General features: G+C 34.9%; 1 protein-coding gene across 2 annotated transcripts in view; it reads left to right on the forward strand.

Moving 5' to 3' along the window:
• The first annotated feature begins 1,128 nt into the window (after nt 1-1,128).
• LOC135076125 (uncharacterized) overlaps nt 1,129-20,371 on the forward strand; it is a 71,838-nt gene continuing 52,595 nt past the window's right edge. The window contains exon 1 of one of the 2 annotated variants that reach the window (XM_063970595.1): nt 1,129-1,151. The gene's annotated coding sequence lies outside the window, so the exon portion shown is untranslated. Of the gene's footprint in view, nt 1,152-13,792; nt 14,296-20,371 lie in introns of those variants that run through there. The other variant, XM_063970594.1, reaches the window with a different exon arrangement.

The raw sequence follows: 20,371 nt of genomic DNA on the forward strand, positions 1-20,371 counted from the left end.
AGGCGAAGAAAATCAGCAAGACGTGGAGTGAGATCAATCGCAAAGCTGAAGACCGAACGTGGTGGAGGACTGTTGTGGACGCCCTCTGCCCTGTCTGGGGGACATGGGACCTTAAGTCAAGTAAGTCATCTTTTTTTACCTGATAAAAGTCTAGTATACCCGCGAAAATATGTACGTGTTACCTATTATAAGTTAACATGCCTAAGTAGGTAACTATTTTTAAAATGTTCTTAAAATCATCTACCTTATTTAGTTTATAATATCCGTTGTTCCATAGTAGGTACATGCTTTGCTTAGTTTGGGACTAGAGGCGCAGTGTAAAGTGTCCAAGGATGTCCAAGGACAAGTAAGTGACAAATACCGCGAAAAAAGGTTACTAGGTAGGTTTAAGATAAACCCTAGTTCAGACGCAGGATAACTACGCTGTTACTGGGTGGTTCCCTTTGGCGAGGCACTGAGGTGGTAACAGTTTGATGCAAAAATGCAAATATACGAGAAGCAGCAACCGCGCAGTTCTTGCTGTGTCTGAACCAAGCCTTAGCTAACCATTTCAGTGTGGAGTTCCATTACCTGCGCGCCGCCCTCCAATCGTAAGACCAATGCGCGTGAGTGGCCAGACATGCAAAATTGCACCTCGGGCACTTGAACAAAATTACGAACTGTCCACTCCTCGACACTGCAATTTGCTAAGTCATTACGTTTACCTATACTTATTTACTGCCGTTCTATGTAGGATTGGTTATGTATTAAAGCTTGTTAAATCCCAAAGTATATGGTATGGTTTAAATACTAAACGTTGGTAATTTTACTTAGGGTTATACATACATACAAAAGGATCGCACTAAATCATTTTCATCTCGTTATCATCAAATTTAGTTTATAAAAAAGCAGTTTACCATTTAACTCGTTAGGTGATTAGATTATACTAGATATTAACTTAAATAAAATCTTGTTTTTTATATTAAATAAAATTGCATTTTGATGATTGATTAAAATTCTTTGAAAAACAGAGCAAATAGGTAAGTCTTCCGGATATTCCACCGATATTTTGACTCTTTGCCAAATCTATTTTCGCTGAGTGAAGATATTTAAAGATTGGCTGCATTAAGATACAATTTCCATCAAATAGCGAGAAGAAAGACGTTTTTCTGGTGAGTAAGGTTTCTTTTATTTTGTCTTGTAATTTCCAGCTGAAAGTTTTATTAAATAGTATGTAATAGTGCAAAAGATACTTCAGCTTTGGTAGAGTCCCAAGGCCTTAACTATACCTTCAGACAATGCTTATGAATTAAAAGACGACTGTCTCTGATTTACCAGAGGCCAATGGAAGATTTAGTCTACACTCCCTACATTGGCTAGTTTTATTACAAATCAAAATCGTATATTTGGCTCATATCTGGAGCCACTGACTTGTCAAAATCATTATTTATCTCAATCTTGTTTCAAGACTGTACTCACCCTTCTTCAAGACTGCCGTGTCACAGTACTTATTATTATTCTGTGTCACTTACAAAACAGCTACATATAATAATTGGTAATTTATTTGCAAACTTCAGTCCGTCCATGATTGGTCAGCATTCCACGCCTTCAGCATTTACCCTCGTCTCTAATCCTGCTAATACCAGGTTTGGTTCCCGTCATGAGATCTCCTTGCATCATTAGCGACTAGGCCGGTCCCCGGGCGATTTACCCCGTAATTCCTTAAATATTAATATTCTCATCGGTCGGAATGTCATTTTGTAAATTACTCCTTATTATAAGTCGGGTAATTGGACGGGTCACGCAGCGGAGGAATGTCGGATCTTGTTTGTATCGCTCGATTTGTAATTGCAGTGGACAAATGATCTTTATTACCGACACAATTTGTAAATCGTCCGACAGAAGATGTCATGTTTTGGACTCGTTTTTAACCGGCTTCTAAAATTAAGGAGATTCTTTGTCCACTGCATGTATTTTTTTTTTCTTTTTCATTATTAATCAAGACGTCACTGGTTCATCAACTTTGTGATTTTAACTAATTAATTGTTTTTATTCATGTCATTTTAAGTTTATTGAAAACTAATTTGGATTTAGTTTCATTTTTCAGGCGATCTTTTCGTGTATCATCTAAGTACACAAATAACTTTAAAAAAAATCAAACAGAATGTCATGATTTCAAAGCGTACATATTATTCTTATACCACAAAGTAAGCACTTCACTATATCTACATAAAAATATTTTTAACAACAAACAAAAAACCACCAAACAGGTGTTCTTATAACAATAAAAATAAACAAATCAATCTTAATGGAAAAACCAGTTTACTTCCAAATAATAATCAATCGCCCATTTAATACTTAATGAAACTACCTACGTGACCTCACTCACTTTCACTAGGCCTTATTTATAAACCGGATACAGGTTTGTATTCTTACTTAGAAAAGTATTAAGAACATAGGTATTTGGTAGGGACGTTCCTAGATAGGATTTTAAGCAAAACATAAGTAATTTCAATCGCGCACAATGGCCCAATCATGAGGCTAAGTGCGGTATTCGATTGCCCTGCAAAACTAACTAACTAACTAAGTAATTTCAATGAATTCGAACCTACTTTGATTTAGTATAATAAGTAGAGACGTTTGATCCAACATCATAAGTCAGTGTAGTGGTTTAAACACGCTTTAGCATAAATTATAATTTTAGATGCAAAAACTTATGATGCAAAAAAACGTGTCAACTATTTCATATTGGATTATTTTTGTTATTTTTTGATGCGCAATATTTATATAATTCACTGAAAAGCGGGTTTTAATAAGCTTTAACTGCTTTTCCAGTAAATTCGTGCTGTTAAAACTTCTTGATTGGTTTGTGAATACACACCTTTAGATTACAATATTATCACAATGGACAAGAGGGTAAAGAATAAAGATCCAACAGACGGCAGACGGCTCGTCGCCAGAAATTGAAAGTAGATACGAGTGTAAATTCTTAAAAACATGAGTAATCAATATTGTTAAGCTAGTCGAAGTATTAGAATAAAGTTTACTACAGATAAAGTGTAATTTATTTAAGCTTTAATGCTTTTTGACCATGATTCATCTTATGCATAAATAGGCAAAAATGTATGAGTATATTACGACAACTTTCTTTTCATGAGACTGAAAAACTATACAGGGTGTTAGGTAAATGGGTATATGAGCCAACACTAGCCCATGTTAACATGGTCATATAAATGGTATGGTGAAGTCAGAAATTTGATATCATCATTTTAATTTTTTTAATTTTCATACAAAATAAATTTTATAAAATCTGATTTGTATGAAAATTTAAATAATTAAAATGAAGATATCAATTTTCTGACTTCACCATACCATTTATATGCATATGTTAACATGGGCTAGTGTCGGCTCATATACCCATTTACCTAACACCCTGTATATTCTTTCGTACATAGACAAATAAATAGTTATTATTTATCATTCATTTTCATCTGGATAATAAATAAGTCAGCCCCATTTATCCGAAGAGAAGGATCACGACAAAATTATCAATAGAAATATCAAACCATACCTAATTATTTTGCATGACAATAAGGTAGATGTGGTACCGACTCTTAGAGTAGGCGCACACCGTTGATTTTTAGTTGGCCGATAGTTGTGCCCGATTTTAATTTGTATGAAGAATCGGCCAAATCGAATCGGCGTAGTGTGCCAATCCCATACATGCCCATACTGATCAACTGCCCGACTAAACTATCGGCCGACGAAAAATCAACGGTGTGCGCCTACTCTTATACCCCAAGGACAAAGTCATGGTTTCGACTAATCGATTTATACAAACGATTGTGACGTGCACTTAATTAGACGTAATTTCAATTCATTGCTTATTACAATATCATTACCATTGTTATGACTACTTACAAGCTAGGTACATACTTATATTTATGTCATGGAATGGGTTCAGAGTTGATTTGTTTAAAACTCAACGAATACAAATTGGATTTCAATCCAGTTAACTTTATTTTTATTAAGATTTGTTTATTATAAAATACTGTTTATTTAATTGAGATTCCTTTATTTTAACATTATTCGGTGAAAGATAATTTTACTAGTTCACACAAGTTTCTTGAATTCAAGAATAAGTGAAACCGTAAAATTATAATATAGTTATTTAATTTTTTAGCGTTAAGAGTAGCGTCTCAAACTAATTTGAAAATTATAAATAACTTGAAAAAATCAAATAAATCGTATAATTATAATTATATTATACGTGATTAACATTTTCCTTGATATTTTTAGCATTAACTATGATTTTATCAACTATTTTTCTGCCTATATTTTGTTCAAAGTTTACTGATTCATCTGCGAGACTTTACTTAGGTAGGTGTCGATCGGCAAAAAGTGTAAGTACTAAATTAAAATTCCCACAGTCATCTCAATAAAACAGGTTAGACCATTTACGGTTGCTATAATGTGGTCTTAGTGGCCAATAATCAATCAATTGTAGCTTTTTACCCGTTTACATTCTTCCCTCAACACGTCAAACTTGGGTAAAAACGTCATTTAAAAAACAAAATTGCTGTCATTTACAGAAACCGGGAATATGTCGGTACGGCTCAATAGTAAATAGGTTTTTAATTAGGTCACTGATCCACATCAATTGTTTTTTTATGTCCATAATTGGACGTAATGACGTGCGTACGCGCACGTCGCAATCAGTTCGATTCGAAACTGAAAGTGTGTGAATCGAGCCTATTTGTTTTTTGTCGGATAAAATTGTGTTCAGTTATGTTGATGGTGGAGACGGGATTGACGGATTTCGACGAACTTTTGATCAAGTTCCAGTAATTTGAAGGTTTCAATTCAAATGAAAGGTGACTACCGTTAAGTTACTGTTTGTGGTGACTGGTGAAATAGAGTTATGTATTTGATTATTTTGCTAAATATCTTTGTGAGTCTATCTATAGACTCTGGATGGTTTTGGATTTAAATAATTTATTTAATAATATGCTGAGAACCGCTACGTAGAATCTGAAAACAGCATAAGTTACGTTACGTGGCACATTCAGTAATTCAGCCGAAATTCTTTCACAACAGTGACAAATGATCAAGTGCAGTTAGTAGAAATTATAATGTAGAGTAGGTACCTACTTGTACTTGTGTCTTTAATAGTTAAAATTTAAAACTCACTATAGAAAGTGTATTTTGTACCCAATTTCAGGGAGCGAAGCGATTACGAAATTAAAACGATAACTAAGTAACGTTACATTGTCTAATAAGAGCCTCCGCTATGTCGTGTGACAGATTTTCATACCAGGGGTGCTACAATAGTGGGTAAAGGCCACGCTGATACCATCAGGCCATTTGCTCGGCCCCTCTGACCCGGTCATCGCGTGACTACCGGATTACCTATTAAAAATATTTTAATATAGTATAGTAGAACATAGTTATACTAGTCAAAGAACGCGCGAAACTCCGTTCTTGGAACGTAAATTAGTGATGGGTTAGATTATGATCATAATCTTTTCAAAAGATTTCAATTTTATCTTTTACTGACAACTTTGTATGGAGTTGCAGTAAATTCGCACCCTTCCTGGAATAAGTACGCAAGTGAAAAATGCCAACTTTTCAGGAGCGTAAAAAAACTGTCCTAAAAATTTATTACCATTATTAAAAATATGTGTTATACATCAAAAGATAGCTAAAAATATCTGTGAGGGGCCTATGTATTTATATTTAAAATACACTTAATAAGTTTTGAGAAAAACTTAAAAAAGAGCGTTGCGTACTTATTCCGCGAAACATATTTTAACACTTGTTGTTGTAATTATGAATATTGCATTGTTGACATGTAAAGGAATACATGCTATTTGGTATTATTGCAGATAACCACTTATTGGCGTTCAGATTTAGTCGTGCATTAAACGTGTAAGTGTAGTTTACGTAGTTTTTCCTCGAACTATTCGTATTGAAATAAATTCGTAAAAAGGATAACGTACTTTTACCTTGTGAAAAATTACATTACTTATGGTAGTATGTAAAATTATAGCTTTATTCAAAATCAAAAAGTTACAATATTTTTGCATAACTATATTATAATTTTCGGAAATTGCATTTTTAGGGAGAGACGAGCTATCAAAAGGACTAATGCCCGTTTTCACCATCAATCCCTAATTTGTAAGTGACCTCTATGGTGATACATAACAGGAATTTTGTTTTTATAGGGGTCACTTAAAAATTTGGGATTAATGGTGAAAACGGGCATAAAACTCATTTATTTTTGCAAGTAGGCTTTTATAAAGCACTTTTATAGTTTAACACTCCCCAGTATTAACCCAACCACTGCTTCAGGACATTTTTTTTTTACGGAAGCGGTAGATAGATATTTTGTAAAGTTACCATTTAAAACAGAAAATCCACAATCACCATTTGCAGACACCAAGCCGAGGAATGAACTGCCGTTTGCAGTATTTGCGGACCAATACGACCTAAAACCTTTAAGAGCAGACTCTAATACTTTAAAGACAATCAACGCACCTGTAACTCACCGAGGAGCGGGTGTCTATGGGCGGCGGGTAAACACTTACCATCAGGTGATTCGTCTGCTCGTTTGCCTCCTTTCCCTTAAAAAACCCAGAAACATAACCACTCACAGGTCCGTTCAATTAGAAAGGAAGTTACAGAAATCACTAGACCTGAAAAAAGATTAACGAACACACAGATTTTTTTTATTAAAAAAGATACCTACCTGAAAAAGAAAAAGAAACAAGACTGACAGTATACTTACCTCATTATGCGGTCGTCTGGAATAATACGGAGACAACTCGCGCACGATTATATTTGATGCTTTGTGTTAAGGTTCGATTTATATTTCACTGAATAACGAACTGCTTGTAGGTTCCCAGCTGCAAGAAAACCCGAGAAATATTATAATGAGATGAAACGTGTTTGCTTCATAGATGACATTATGAAGATGATCTTCAGATTTATGTGACAAAAAATGATTTGGATTACCGGAGTACCGATTTCTATAAAATAATAAAACAATATTTTTATATCAACGACCTTTTATCAAGAGTGGACTGGTCAATTGAAGCTATAATGCTATAATTTAATGAGAACTTACAGAGCAGATAATAAAACATCTGATGTGACCATCCACCAGGTTACACTTCAGAGAATGTGCGAAGGAATTACACGTCCTAATTTCACCAGCCCCCTTCCATCATCAGACGCTGGTTAACGTATCATTCCTACATTGTCGACATTCCACCAGCTTGCACTAAGCGTTTCGATATACTCTTTTATAATGCGAACAGGTCGCTGCCTGCTGCTGTCTCTCCTGAGCACTATACCGGACCTTATAGGCACTTACAGGTAGATATCTATCATCTTATACTGCATCTCACTTAACATCACAATATGCAATTGCGGTCAAATACCTTTTGCTACCTAGTTCTGCGTTGAGTTTATGAAGTCAATAGAAGACAACAAAATATCAGCTAGTGCTAAAGTAGTTTTATGAACCTTGATGGAACAGTCCAAGCATTGGGTATTGAATGGAATTTGAGCACAGATTTCAATTCAATGTGAATATACCACAAATTGCAAAACCAACCATGAAACGTAACATTTTATCTGATACATCTGATCAAACTTTTTGATCCCCTTGGCTGGAGCCTGGAGCTTAGCGTTAAGTACAGTCATGGCTAAGATTCTAATGGAAATAGAATAGAAAGTATTTATTTGTTTCAAAACAAAAACATTGGCTGATAAAAAACTAGTAAGGATGGAAAGATAAGTAACTCATTAGAAAAAGATTGGATTAAGATTTGGCAGGATTTGATTCACATTGACAAAATACAGATATAGGTTGGTATACTATCTATAGATAGAGAGAAAAAATACATCATCATCATTTCAGTCACAGGACGTCCACTGCTGAACATAGGCCTCCCCCAATGACTTCCACATCGCGCGGTTGGAAGCACATAGTACGCAGAACTGACGGCCGATGGGGCAGCAAGGTTATGGAGCGGACACCACGTACCGGAAAACGCAGCGTTAGGACATCCATCCACAAGGTGGTCCGACGATGAAGGTAGCGGGAAGGCGTTGGATGCAGGCCGAGTAAAAATACAATATAATGAATTTAGCGATGCCTCTGTGAGTGCAATAAACTGCAGCCGTTCACTATCAACTAGATGAAAGATTTGAAACGAAATTAATTGCTAAAAAACTCAAGTGCTCTCTAAAAACTATTTTTTTTACCACGTCTTGAGCTATGTGGTACTTTGAGTAAACTGGATGAAGCAAATGAGAAGAAGTAATGTGAAGAATACCAACCTCACAGATGTTCGAACACTGTGAACAGGTTTTTCTATTGTGATCGCCTAGCTGTCTGGAGAGACGAATAGGTGGAAATCTATTGTTGCAAACAGCGTCGTGGAGAAAGTCGAAAACATTTATAATAATTAATACTATAATTCATAAGAAAGCTGATAAGGCTCCACATTTTGGATTATCAAGGCGAAACCATTGGCGAGAAAATACGTGCACAGATGTTTCAATTGTGCTAAATTGAATGCTACTGCCAAAGTACAAATAATGGTAGATTTACCAGAACAGCAAGTATCTCAATCTAGACAATTCATGAACAAGGGAGACGATTTTGAAGGACCCTTTTAAATTTTGATGTCCAAGGAAACAAAACTATAGAAGCCTATAATATAGTGATATTTATTGTCTGCATGACTACAAAAGCTACCCACATTGAACTCGTTGGTGACATCACTTCCAAATCCTATAAGGTTCACACACGATCAGCCGGCGTGCAACGATAGCGATTGGCGATCGATGCATTTTAAGATTCGGCCAAACCAACGCGATCAACCGGCGTGCAGCGATGGCGAACAATGCATTTAGGTCTGGTCGCCATCGCTGCACGCCAGCTGATCGCGCTGTGATCGCGTTGGTTTGGCCGAACCCTAAGTCTAATCGCCATCACTGCACGCCGGCTGATCGCTTGAGATTGCGTTGGTTTGGCTGAACCTATAAAGAAAGAAAGAACAGTTTTTATTTGGTCCAAAACTTATAGGTGCTTTTATACGCTTTGTTGAAGAGTGGCCGGACCTGTGAAGCAACCAGAATAGGAACTTTGTCTGAGCGAGGAGTTTCATAAGGCCTGGAAATAAATGCAATTTACTGGACAAATAGTGTCAACACTAGGATAGGCACTACATTCCAGTGGCAAGTACAATCTGTGGAGGTCTGCGAAAGGTTGGCGTGCGGTCGATCAAGTACCACCTGAAAAGAATACAGTCAGTATTCGCTCATCGTACATACGAAAAGATGGCAACAGTTTTGTATCAGGTTGTTGCATTTTTAAACGTCTGACCATTACGAGTATGTCCTTTTGATTACAATAATCCTTAAAATACATATAAACTTGTGTCATTTTATAATTGGTGACACACCTATTGTTGCTTACTGCTCCAAAAGACGTATAGATACATATCTTGTCATGCTGGCAATACACGCATAGTGATAATGAACTCATGCGGCTCTGGAAAGATGAAAATGTATCACGATAACTACGATAACGATTCACTGAAGAGAGAGACAGAATTTAAAATGGATCTTGTACTCATAAAGACCGATAATTTTACCACGTGGTAAGTAATCATTGGGACGAATTTTTGATAAACACAGTCTTACAGGGGTATTTAGTGCAAAAAGTAGTGGATTGGATACCTAAATGACTGAAACTAAGTTAATTTGTGCTTTGTTAATGACTAAATTACATCTAAATAAATGTATCAATATCGGTATAAAATACTACATCGCCAAAAGTTTCGCAAAATATTAGCAACTAGACTTGCACAAAGATATCTACGTAGAAAATAACGTATCAATTGTTATATATTATAATGCGAATAAAAGCTTCGTGGAAGAATTAGGCATCTAGACTTGCACAAAATTACCAGCACAAAAGTTTCGTGGAAAAACTACGCAACTGAACTTGCACTACGACACCCACCAAATAATATCCTAAAATAAGTATGCAACAATAGATACGCGAAAATGTTTTTTAAAGTCTTCGTGGAAGATGTATGTAAATATTAATATGCTATTATTCATACGGAACTTTATTAAACAATTAAATGCAAATATATTTACTTCGTTTTTGTTATGGAAATTTAGATATTTTAATGTTGCAATATTTTACATATTTGTACATAATTTCTTCATTTTTAAGAGAAAAATTATGAAAAAAATTGACAATATGTATTACCTCCTTCTCGATTTTTTAGTGCAATAAAAAAAATATCGCACAAGTGGACTTGCATACTTCTTCCAGGGGGGGTGCGAATTGTGCCTTCTTTCTTTCTTTCTTTATTACAGTAATGTTAATTTTAGACATAAATCTTCATTATTGTAAGCTTTTAACCACGATAGCCGATCGGTGAATGGGTCGGACTGGCTGACTCGAGATCCGAGGAACGCGGGTTCGAATCTCACCGCCGCTCGACTATTGTGGTGAGCCCACTCGTAACACAAGCTTATTTAGCTTAACACGAGGGACTAACGGGACTATTAGTAATTTGTGCATTACAAATTGCTAATAATCTTTAAAAAAATCATTTTTTTATTAATTTGCCACTGTTTCTATTACTCTAGCAAAGAAGAACTAAAAGTAAACAAAATTCGAATCAACTAATTCTCTATTAGTCAGTCCCATTAATTAAAACGAATATACAGAGTTGGCTTTATTAATATTTTTTGGTTAACTTTTAATTATTAAATTCTTATGTTGCTAAGCTATAACTCTTTTATTGTTAAAGGTCATTGGTAGACGATCAAAATTTCCTCCACAGTTTACACAACTGTTTCAAAAGCCTACACTCTACCAGTCGACCTTCGATATTGAGAGTCGCGAATTAATAAGAGAATTCACCTACTTATTTACTAAAGACAATGTATACATAAAATAATCTATAAAAGGCGTCAAAATTACAGTAAATCTCTAAATAAATTAGTAAGGCTGAGTTGCAACATCTTACGCCAGAAGTCTGCCAAACTTTACAAAAACACCGGTTAAGGTTATAGTCACGGTTAAAATATGTTTTTTTCTGTACAATGTAGAGAATATTCTGTAGAGTTATCTGCCACGTCATCTTCATTCGGCAATCATATTTTATAGAATTATTTCTTAAATCAAATTGATTGAGGATGAACTAATAGATTTTTTGCTAACATAAAAACATCCGTGTTTTGTTTATTAAACAAACGTCTGATTGAAATTATATCATACTTCAATTATCTTCTTTGATATTAACGAGAACTATTAATAACGTAACGGTTCTTATCTATAAGTAGGTATTCAAATATCATAAATATCTGAGTGTAGAGCATGAACTTGTTATAACAATTCTGTTAGTGCAAATACATTACTCTGTTTACATAATAATTTATTTAACAAAATTATGGTCTAGCTACTCTACATTTGCTACTTACAAATGAGAATTTATTCATTTACTAGCTTTTCCCGCGGCTTCACCCGCGTGAAATTTAGTTTTTCACAGACTGATCGTCATAAATTATAGCCTATAATATATTATTCTGGGTTATAAACAATAATACCGTAAAGTTTCTTTAAAATTCGTTCAGTAGTTTTTGCGTGAAAGACTAACAAACATCCAGAGATCCAGACATCCAAACTTTCGCATTTATACACTGTACATTTTTGTTGCAAAATAGCCCCTAATTCCACTTCATATGACCCTATAGTTTATCTTGATGCACCGACTGGCTTCTGTACATTTAAGAACATTCTAGAACAAATCTTCATTCAATTTGTTCACATATACATAAGAGATTAAGGTTGAATACAGACTGTAGACTTAATTGTTCAAACATGAGATAGCAAATATAACGTGGTGGTGAAAAATGGTAACCCAAAAGTAGTCATAGTAAAATACCCGATCCCATTTTAATGTTTGCATATTTAATTTACAATTTGGACTGTAGTTATTTTTTCTTTGAATCTGCTAGCCTTGCACGGGACCTTGTAAGGCCTCTGCTTTGTCTTATTAACGCCTAGTACTGCGACCAAGGAGTCTTGATATTTGAATAATTTATTGTATAATGACAACTTTGTCTTTACAGCGATAATAGAGTCTTTAAGTTAACTTATTTTGGTCCAACTCTAAATGAAAGTAGTGAAATAAAACGTCAAATCTCGACTTTAAACGCTCTACAATTTTGGACTCTTCTAAAGTTCAGTCCAGAGCAGATGTTTCACTTCGAGTGAAAGGTGCTGAGTGCGAGTATTCTTATTGAACAAAAAAGTACTTTCAGATTTTTTAGCCTTAATGAGTATCAAAAAATCTCAACATACTCTGAATCTTCTCATAACCATTACACGTTCAAAGAAAACAGATGTTTCCAAGAAAATGTGATAGACGTGAGCTCGAAGCGCACTAATGAATATACACGCAAATAATAGAATTTCTTCTACTAGTATTGCGTTTTCATTCTCTTAGTTAAATTATGAAAGATCTGTGAAGGTCACAATACTATGAACTCTTACGTTATGTTTCTAGAAAATGGTAACGGTAGGTAAATCTCCTGACACGCTCGATGACAAATATGAAACTCTGGAAGAGTATACTAGCCCCCTATTATTTTATTCTCAATGTCTGAACTTACAAAATACTTTAGTATCTAATAACTCAAAAATAATTGATACGTACGGCAGTAAAATATTTTGTAGTCTCATTCCGTACCCGTGCCAAAAATAATAAATGTAAATTACAATTTACGCAAACAGATTTAGACTTTACGCGTCTAGACTCAACATCACGGGAACGCCGTATGTTCTGTGTATTACAATCAACGCGGAATGTAACTCTAGCTACACCTAGAGACAGACTTTACAATGATGAACTTATAAAACAAAACAACAAAAATTTAAGTATATTCCAAAATCTCCAGGCTCCCCTACTATAAAAATAGATGAAGCTAACAGAATTTTACCAAAATTGTAAAACTATATTAAATAAGTAATGTAGTATAACTCTTTTTCGCAATTCAATTGGATAAAATAGAAATAGATAATTGAAAAGCTACTTTAAAAGTAGGTCATGTAAGTAAATACTTCCATTGAAGAAGTTTAAAAGTACTTCCACAAATCGATCCATAAAGTTGTGAAGGACAAAGTATTTTGTAAACTACTTTTTTGACAAAAAAACTAGAAGTTTATTATTCGGTAAAAGTTTCATGAAACTGTAAGTAGCTGTTGGCCTTTAGGCAGGTAGGTGTAAAAAACAAACAAGTTATATTCTACTACTGTTTGAATGAATCACAATCTTGTCTGATACATTCATAAAATTGTGAAACACGACTTTTATGACCGACAAACTGCAACTATCCATAAATCTTAATTAATGAGTTTGAGTAAAACCATCCATTGTTGCGTTGCTTAATGGATTTGTATTGTAGCCCAAGTATTTTGCACTTTGATCATGACTAGAGTTATATCAGAATATTTATTACGTCATAGCAATAACAACGGAACGATGATAAAATAGATTCCATTTCAAGCAATCTATGATTTGAGGAATTTTATTGGTCGAATTTTAACGTTCAGACCAATCACGGTAGAATCTATGACTGAGATTGAATCCAGTTGTAATACAGACCTCAGTCTCCTGGACTATAATGAACTACAGCGCTGATATATGCCGCCATACAAAAATAGATCGAACGGGCAAAGTAGGTGGGCGCTTATTACCTGTAGTTCCGCGGCGAAAGTCGCGCCGACCGCGGTTACGCAATAAGTGTAAAACCTACACGGCCCGAGACAATGGTACCGGTTTTGGCGGCACTATTTTAGCTATTGTACCGAGTTATGATGCTATAGTGTGTAAATCACTGCTTCGTTAGTGTAGTCTCGATAACAACCGGCTTAAGACGTGCAGTTCCGCGAACGGTTTATTTGGCGCACTTTTTCGTCGAGGAATTCGAATTTCGAACGCGTGGCCTTATCAGTGTTTTGATAACAGTCCACGAATGCGCTCGCGTTTCAGTGAAAGCCACGGAATAATCGCCCCAGCGTGCAAGACTTTGTAATCGATATTGGTTTAATTTGGCATAAATAGAAACGGAAGGAAAACGCCCATTTCTGTAACTTTGTTTTTATGCCGATACGGTCTTTGAATATATTTAATTGTGTACGGATTTGACTATCTGAACCGTGTTACTGGTGTGTGATTTGTTACTGTTGCGTTGTGGAATACTTCTTCTGATTCAACGGTGAGTTTTAATTTATTCACTGCAGACAATAACAATCATTACACTCACTAACAACTGTCTCAGTTATGTGCTACTTACTTTTGATTGGAATACTGTTTAGATTAGTTAAACAGTGTTTGTTTTAAGAAGAAATCAGTATTTAATTTTGGACTACATTCGGTGGTAATGATCAAGGTAAAACCGGTTCGATGAACCTGTATTTATCGAGAAGTGATCTCATACAATATTCACGCGTCTGAAAAAAAGACTATTTCCGATTATGTAAACAATCTGAAATCATCAAACTTTATTTATTTATAAAATAATCATGATTAGCCATTTTGTTTAATTGTTTTGGTCAAAGTCAAAATCAAAATTTCTTTATTTGTTTATACTAATAAATAGTTCTTACAAATCGTCATTTTGCTCTTAAGGAGCCTCTACATATCGCATAATCTTTTTACCCTACCAGCGCTTCGAGACCAACATTTGGCAAATGCTGAGAAGAACCGCCGCAACAAACTCAGTCACCAGTTCACCACTGTCTGCCGGTTAATATAAATAAATAGAAATAGCAGTAGTAGGTACATTCGATTCAGGAGCAGTTCACTGAATTTACCATGCATTGTATCATGGTATAGCTCCTATGGAAGAATGCGGAAAATAAAATTGTACATATAGTTGAAAATATTCTTAAGAAAGAAGGTACTACTTATCTATGTAGCACGATGTGCTCATAAATATTAATAGCAATCGTGAGTTTTTCTAAGCGAATACCTACCTACATAGCTTCATATTTCATAGTAAACATCTACACATTTCTACGTTTGAATATGAATATAAATTACTATAATCTGTTCTAACGTTTTACATAATATAGGTACTACATACTATCTATAAAGTTTATAAACCTTCTTCATGTCGTACAACCATAGAAAAACTCTGGTCCAACTCTTACAAAAAACGTAACCAATAAAATTATTAAGAAGGTATAATATGTACCTCACTGTCTGCTGTCTGTAAATCTTAATGCATACAAAGATAATTATGGGTAAGAAGGAAAATGGAACGTAGGTGCTATAACTTTATCTCTGAAACTTGCATTTTTTACCGTATGAAGAAAAATTATAGATTTTTTTATTTATGTAGGACCTTTTATGACCGCAGTCTGTGGAGGAACACTATCTGTGGTCGCGATCCTCATCAGTGAGGGACCGAGGAAGAAGAAGAAGAAGGACATTTTTCCTGGTACGAGCTGAGACTGATATAATGCCATAGAATCTATAACTATAATATAGTGTCAATGTACTCAGCTAACTATAGCATGCGGCGGAATTCAGGTTATGTACTACTAAAAAACTATCGTGGGTTTTGAAAACTCAATAAAAACATTATTTATTAACCGGTTGACAGCGGTGACTGACTTTGTTGCCGCACTTTTTCTTAGCAACTCCAAATGTTTGTATCTAAGCGCCGCAGCGCTGGTAAGGTAAAAGAATAATGAGAAAAGTAAAACCTCCTATAGGACAATTAAATATTTTTTTGTCTTTGACTCTAGTCTAGTTACAATAATTATTGTGACTGTCTTATCACTCAGAGTGGTTTCTTCAAGACAGTCAACTGACTAGCTAACGATGGAATTTGATAAAAATGAATGAGTGTACCTATGGGCAGGGAAGGACAGCTAGACAGTACAGCCAGGGCATAATCTAGATTGTACAGTGCCAATAATTTTGACAACACAACCTTATTCCAATTGTAACAAAGACGTGTTGCCAACTTTATGGCTACTTTGGGTGTCACGAACTATGTATTTGACATATATGTTTTGTATCTTGAGTACTAACTAATCAATTCCAGAATGTTCCTTTCGAAGTTGAATAACTAACTTTTTTCAAAAGCTTGTTTGTAAAAAACTAAACGGCTGAACGTGGTGTTCCATCATTAGAGCGTTTTTATGTATGGTGTTTTTGTAGCCAACTGATAATATAGAGTCATTAGTATGTAGGTGTTGGTTGGTTGTAATAATGTTTACCGATAACTTTGTTTTGGCCTTTGTAAATGTAAGCTCAATCCAGTAAGTCCGGCTATTCATTTTTGTAGCAGAGTCGAACTTATTAAATCTACAATTACATGATGCCACGGACCCAAGTGGTAAAAGTTGACGTGCGTGATCGTCTGTTTTACAATATATGTCCTAGCTACCTCCCTCAATCCATTATTTTGAAATTTGGTTGCATTACTAATTTTTTTGAGAAGATTGATAGGCACACTCATAGATAGTTTATTATTGTAGCTTATACTACTTAGGATGCTGGGGATGGTATAATATCAGAATGGGACTCGTTTGGAAGGTCCAATTGGCTCTATCTCTTTCATTTATGTAGTCATCTGAGAGTGACTGAGAGAGATAAATATAGGTTTCAGTGAGTAAAAATCGCAACTTCACATGAAGCGGGGAATATAAAACGTAAATGTAGAGTCGTGCTTTTAAAACTTACTGGAAATAAAAGAACTTCATAATTTTGGACACTTTTCTTTTAAGTAAGAACGATGTACCTACCAGATTGTAGTGTCAATCATTATTTATGAGTATTTGTTTTTATAGCATAACATAACTGGCACCCATTTAGAATCGACAAAAAAACAAATCGTTAATCGATCGATTAATCTTCTTATTGGCACATTGATTTATGCTTCATTAGATGCAAAAAGTTATCAGCATATTTTGCGGTATCTTTATTTTAATCTAATATGTTATGACCACGTCACTCAAGTATGACTCTACGCTTAAGTTTTTTTATCCACAACGAGGAAGCTCTTAGCATATCACCTAATAGAAAATGATGATCAAGACGATAGGTGGAAGCAAACTTCACCCGGAATCCTCAAACACAGAGGAACTGGCTGTCTTAGTAACTGCCAGAACACAATGCTTTTAACATTGTTATTATGGCGACAGACTTAGGTAAGATGGAGGTAGCTATCCAAACGGACTTAGAATGAGCCCTACCTGGTGGTACCAAACCGAACAGAAAAGTCTGTCCCCAGTGGGACCCAGGACCTCTGGTTCTGAAGCAAATGGTATTTCCACTAGACCAGTCGGTTAAAAGTTTGTAATTGTCCGAACCCGTCTGGCCAGCGAGGCCAAATCCTCCATTTTCCTCTGGTAAATTAGAGAGAGTTCGTGCATCTGCAGTTGAGACCAATGTTCTGATGATGATGATAATAGTCCGAAATATTTATAATTACCCAGTATATGCTTGAATCTTTGCACTGATACTAGAGCGTGAATCGAGTTATGGTCTAATAAATTATCACTATTACGGAATTTGGCAACAAAACACTTTTATAAAGGTTTTTTTAAGAGTTTTGATGTTTATTTGATGCTACGCACCTTTTTTTTAAATCAAGCTAGAGCACAAAGGCTTAGTTATCAGTCCGACTTTACTTTTAACTGTATGATAGTGGTCGTAAATGAAAGCATAAGTACGATTACGTACGTCTATGTAAGAGCATCAATATTGACTCAACTCTTAAATACGGATAATATTTGGTATCTTATGTACTTTAGATAATTGCGATTTCGCTACAAAAAGTTATAGTCTGATGTCTGTACTTAAATCTTATCTCTATCTTTTAAGTCTGAGATGCGATGTTTAAAAAATCAACACAAGATAAAATTGAAGGTTTAGGACGAATACGAACTTAAATATTAATACACTTTTTAAAATGTAGTTATAACTTTTGGCTGTGCTAAATAAATAATGCTATTTTCGATTTAATTCTTATGCAAACACAAGGTAGGTACTTTTAAAGGATTATTTACTTACAGATATATGATGTTGATAGACATCTAACAACCGCAATCTCTTGTATCAAGTTACACACAGTATCATGATAATAATCCAATGATAATCAAATGTAAATTTTACAATAATCAAATATTATCTTCCATTATACCATCATTTATCGATAGGCGATATCAACTTTAATTCTTATCGGTTAAACCGGAGGTTAACACTTACGAATTTTGTGTGTTGAAAAAAGATAACGAACGTACCTTGAGAACTGGAGATTATGTTATAGTTGGATATATTCATAGGTAGTAGTGCGTATTATTGAGCTTAGTTGAATAAAAACTATATCGATTGTAACATATTATAGCAATATTACACAAGTGTGTTATAATTTCACGAAATCAGTGACTCATTTTGAATGCAAACAAAAAATAGTAAAAATAATGCGTTATCATTAATTATAACTAATTATCTTCTGCAAATATTCCAAGTTTATGAGATTCATTTTTGCTCGACAAATATTTGTTTTTAGTTTATGCACTCATGTTAATACAACTAGAAAGGGACATGCAAAATGTAGAATAGGTTATGCATGTACCATAACGACCGGTCTTGCGCTGTCCACATCCAGGTTCTTCCCGCGACCTTCACCAGATCGTCGGTCCACCTAGTAGAAAGCCTTACCACGCTACGTTTTCCGGCCCGTAGTCGCCACTCGAGAACTTTTCTGCTTTGTAAGAATTTAGAAACATCAAATATTTTCCTTTCTCTATAATTCGTCCCTTTCCTTCGGTATAGGTAATTATTTTGAAACTTTAACACATACAGCATATTAAATTAAGTTCATAACGAGTTCTGAAAACTGTTACGGCATTTCAGGGTAGTTTCCGCCCTAAATGACTCATGCTATAACCACCATAACAGTCACAGTGACCTACAACCACCTCCAACCCTTAACACGATTACTCATCGGGGTGAAACGTCAAAGAGTCTGAACAATCGATATGGAGTAATCATGTGTAATTTTTTCAGGTACTAAAATATATGGAGGTTGTGAAGGTTTCGTTTCCTGCTGAAACTTATTAAATATTTTGTTATGGTTGATTATTGATTCATAAAACAGTATGAAACAGTGTTATGTATTCATTTTAAAAGATAAATGAAGCACGTGCTTCCTCTCTTTCCAATTCGTTTTACAGTGCCCGACAGGTTACATAATCTATACAGGGTGTTAGGTAAATGGGTATATGAGCCGACACTAGATTTTCTGACTTCACCATACCATTTATATGACCATGTTAACATGGTCTAGTGTCGGCTCATATACCCATTTACCTAACACCCTGTATAAATAAAAATGAATTGATGTTCGTTAGTCTGATTAAAACTCGATAACGGTGGACCGATTGAGCTGATTTTGGTTTTAAAATGTTTGTCGTAGTCCAGGGTAGGTCTAAACGGTGAGAATATACGCGCGCGATATTGTTTTTCTGTGACAGACAAAATTCCACGCGGGCGAAGCCGAGGGCGGAAAGCTAGTTTTCAGATAAAAATGTGTAGAGTAGGTACATTGTGGATACAATGTTTCGTAATTTCATTTCAATTTTTTAGATTTAAAAAATCAGAGTAGATATATTTCCTAAGCTCCTGCTGTAAGACGTACGTAAATTAATCTTGTACACCATAACATGAGAATTTTTGAACGATTGAAGTAGAGTGAATTAGAAATATATCTTATTTGTAAGTGTTTCTTTTAGACCACCTTGAAATAAAGATACCTTGTAGGTACAGTCGCGGAATGAAAAGGTTCGTCACCTTAGTGTCGGTTTTCGCTTGCACTAGGTACTGTAAGAGTCAAACCTGCCAACATAACAGTGCAAGAAACAGTGCTGCTAACATTTAAATAAATATGACGTTTACTAACGAATAAGGTTTTGCTTGTTTATTTTTCTATCCCATCAGTGGGTCTAGACAAAGTGCAAATTAATAATCGCAAACCAGTCGAAAAGTGGTCGAAAAGCCCCTTTTTTGTATGGAGTTTTGACGGATTCGATTTTCGATTCGATCAAAAAGTGCGTTTTGTCTAGGGGGGCTGTGCAATGCAATGATGACATTGACCAATTGACAATAGTTTTTTTTATTTAAAAGAAATAATAATGGCAGGTTGAACCTACAAGAAGGTTTTAGTTTATCAATCATAATAATCTTCTTGACAAGATAAATCGTCAAACAACTTTGATCTGAATAATTTTGAACTTTACTGACGAACAGTTAAAGATTATTTTCTCTAACTCGAG

Source organism: Ostrinia nubilalis, chromosome 11 (genome assembly GCF_963855985.1).
Source record: "Ostrinia nubilalis chromosome 11, ilOstNubi1.1, whole genome shotgun sequence".
Taxonomy (NCBI): Eukaryota; Metazoa; Arthropoda; class Insecta; order Lepidoptera; family Crambidae; genus Ostrinia; species Ostrinia nubilalis.